The sequence below is a fragment of the Phytophthora cinnamomi genome (assembly GCF_018691715.1).
Source record: "Phytophthora cinnamomi strain GKB4 chromosome Unknown Contig111, whole genome shotgun sequence".
Taxonomy (NCBI): domain Eukaryota; phylum Oomycota; class Peronosporomycetes; order Peronosporales; family Peronosporaceae; genus Phytophthora; species Phytophthora cinnamomi.
Genome location: NW_027151044.1, coordinates 549,965 through 553,715, shown reverse-complemented (window position 1 = coordinate 553,715; position 3,751 = coordinate 549,965).

Below are 3,751 nucleotides of genomic sequence, written 5' to 3'. Positions count from 1 at the left end.
TTCGAGAGTACTCGGGTTGTAACGGGGTTACACGTACAAGTGGCTGCAAGCCACTTGTGAATTTAACAGATAGGTTATCTGTTAAACGTTTTGGATACTTCCTCACATTGGTGTAAGACACACCAATGGATACATTGAAGTGGACCACCACAGTGAGTGGTCCACACATACCCAAAAGATCCTATTGGTAGAAAGCAGCATCTTTCTACCAATCAGAGACATGCATATTAGCGGGGCTCTGACAGCCAGTCGCTCTCAACCCTTTCATAGATGATAAACAGTTTTAGCAGATTTTAGAGGAAGATCAATTTACAAACAATACAGTTCTCATTTTACCTCAAACTAGATACTTGGAGTCTTGTCTAAAGTTAACTTCTATTTGTGTATTCAAGTATAATTAACCTAAGTAATTACTAAGTACTTACGCTTCCTCATACACGTAGCGCAACGTGTAAGCTAAAGTAGTGAGTAAAGTTAGACCCACTACACCTTGTAGCACTTTGTAGTCCGTCCAACGACTGATTGCTTGACGTTCGTTCGATGTGTACGAACGCGGAGCCGAGAACCACATGAGCACGGAGGTGCCCATGGAGAGCTCCAATACGCCTGCAACGCATGTTGCACGCGCTGACTGCCCCCACCTGTCTGACCCAGAGTGGGAGGCCCTCCAACGACTGTCAACAGTCATTGGAGAAGCGGCGATAGCTACGATGCTGCGTACGCTATCGCCGACGGAGCAACATGGTGTTGCTCTGGGATTCATCATGAAGGAGCAGCGTGACGCTGCTTCCTCAGTGACGGCGTCATCAGGGACGACACCGCGTGCTCAATCATTGAAATTGAGCGTAAGCAATTACGTGGGAAGAGAGGGCGAGCCTCTCCTCCGATGGCTTGTCGAACTCGACACAGCCATAGCGGCTCGACGCATCGTCGACCCGCTGTCGAAGGTCGCGTTCGCCATGTCCTGCCTTGGCGGACGCGCAAGGAGTTGGGCGTATGGACGCCGACTCTCCGATCCTACGTGCTTCAGCACGTACGAAGTGTTCAAAGAGGAGCTCAAACAAGCGTTTGAGCCCCCGCAAAACGAGTTCCGGTCGAGGGCGGAGTTCCTCGACCTTCAGCAGGGTAAGCATGACGTCCATGCTTACGCGCAGCGCGCACGATATTTGGTATCAAATATCGTGACTAACCCGATTGACGAGGCAACCAAGGTCGTCACGTTCATGAAGGGGCTTAGAGATGGGCCTGTGAAGACCTATCTCTTCCGAGAGTACCCGAGTACTCTCGAAGCTGCAATCACTCTTGCCATGCAAGAAGAGTTTAGCCTGCGGCAGGCTAAACTCCATGTAAACGTACCGAGGCCGCAACCGCGCCCGGTAGCGAGGACGGGAGGTCCGGAGCCAATGGACCTCTCGAGCGCAACAACTGCTGGTTACCAGCAGCAGGGAGGTAACGTGCGATGCTTCCGCTGCGGAAGGATCGGTCACTTTGCACGGGAGTGCACAGCTCCCATGCCCCCTGGAGGTGGCCGTCGTGGCGATGCTAGGCATCGCCGCGGACCAACAAAACAACGCGAACATCCAGTAGGCGCGGGGCGCCCTACTGGTAATGCAGTCGCGCGTGCCGACATCGGGCACGCGACACTGAGGACTGCAGCCCCCAGTGAGACCAGCTCTCACTGCAAGAAACAAGATGACAGGCCAAACCTAGTCATCTTGAAGGTTTACTCGAAGAGAGCGAGTGACTCTCTTCGAGCTTTGGTAGATTCAGGCGCGTCGAACAACTTTGTTCGACTACGAAGCCTGTCAAGACTTGACTTCGAGGAGGTAGATACACCTCGAAGTCTTCTGGAGGTGCGACTGGCAACAGGTGCCATCGTGAAGACCGAGAAGCGCGTCGTGAACGTGCGCTTCTCGTACAAACAACGAGTGTTTGTCGAACACTTTATCGTCCTGGACCTGGACGATAAGTTCGCCGTGGTAATGGGCATGCCGTGGCTTGCACGGCATGATCCGGTGATAGACTGGAAGAAGCGCACGCTCGTGCGCTTCGGCCGCGACAGCGGAACAGAGAGCGATGGCCCTGTTACCGCAGCGCACGCACCAGCAGGTGCGCGCGACTCACCAGTCGAGACAGCGCTTAATGCTGCTGTCCCGGAGTGCCCAAGGAGTGCGCGAGGGCGCGCACAAGTGAGACCAACGTCGGCAATGATGCCGACGTCAGAAGAAAAGGATGTGTTGGTTCCGGGAACCAACACCCACGTTCAAACGTGTTAGGGACAGTCCCTGACCCGAAGCGGTCAGGTCGACAACGACGCGTCGGTTCCGGGAGCCGACGCACCCTCAGTCATGAGGGGCTCCGCCAATGAATGGCGTCGAGGTGACGAAGGCGTGTCAACTCCGGGAGTTGACGCTGCAAACAGTGCGGACGGTTGCAAACGTACCGCACTGACGCAATTTGCATGCTGTCGTGCAGCCGGGCTGCACGACGAAGCGCCATGCGGTCAAGCCAGGCTTGATATTGCCCGCAGACAGGGTCTGCCGGCGAAGGGACACATTACCGTGCAGCTGGGCTGCACGAAGGAAAATGCGGTCAAGCCGGGCTTGATACCGCGCGCCCGCGGACAGGGTCCGCCGGCGAACGACTGTCCACGGCCGGGCCTGGACAAGAAGAACAACTGTGCGGAGCCGGGCTCCGCACAACAAGAAGACGGCGCAAGCGGAAAACGCTGCGCAAGTCTCGGTCCGGGACCGAGACGCAACAAGAGCAGTCTGCTGGGCAGACTGCGGTGGTGACGCCGAATGTCAAGACGCTAAGCGTCTTGACGCGCACCGATACTGGATTCCAGTATCGTGACATGGAACTCGCTAGTCCTCCGACGACGGCGTCGGAGTTGACTTCGCTTCCAGCCATGAGCTGGGATCGCTTCACGCGCGACTTGCACGATGGACGCATCGAGCAAGTCTGCGTTCTTTCGGACAGCGAAAGAACGGCGAGCGAGAGCGAAGAGCTGAGGCAGCTCTTCATGGGAAATACCACTGAGAGTGAAGACACTCTCAGTGCGAAGACGAAGCGAGAGCGCTTCGAGGAACAAGGTTGGGACTCGCTGAAGTCGAGTCCCTATTACGAATTGTTGAGGGAGTACAAAGACGTACTCCCGGAAGACATTCCTGCGGAGCTTCCGCAGGATAAGGGCATACAGCACGAGATTGATCTGATGCCGGGTACGAAATACTGCATCACGCGGCAGTGGCCACTGCCGCGAGAGCAAGTGAAAGCGATCGACGACTTCTTTGAAAGTCGTCGCAAAGCATGACAAGTGCGGGAATCAAAGTCCCCGCACAGTGCTCCGACGTTCTGTGTCAAAAAGCCACAGGGCGGATGGTGCATCGTTCATGCGTATAACAAGCTGAACGATGCGACGGTACCGGCGCAGACGCCGATACCACGAAAAGATGTTATCATCGATTCGATGGCCGGGAGCACCGTTTACAGTGCTCTCGACTTGCGAGATGGATTTTATCAAATCTTAATGCGTGAGAGCGATATCCCTCTCACGGCAGTGAGCACGCCAAGCGGCATGCTCTGGGAATGGCTAGTAATGCCACAGGGGCTTAAGAATGCCCCTGCGACTTTCAACAGGTGCGTGACGCACTTGTTGCGCTCGGTGCGCGACTTCGCACCGAGCTACTTCGATGATGTATTCATCCACAGCCGGGCTGTGGACGGGAAGACGACGTAGAGATGCACA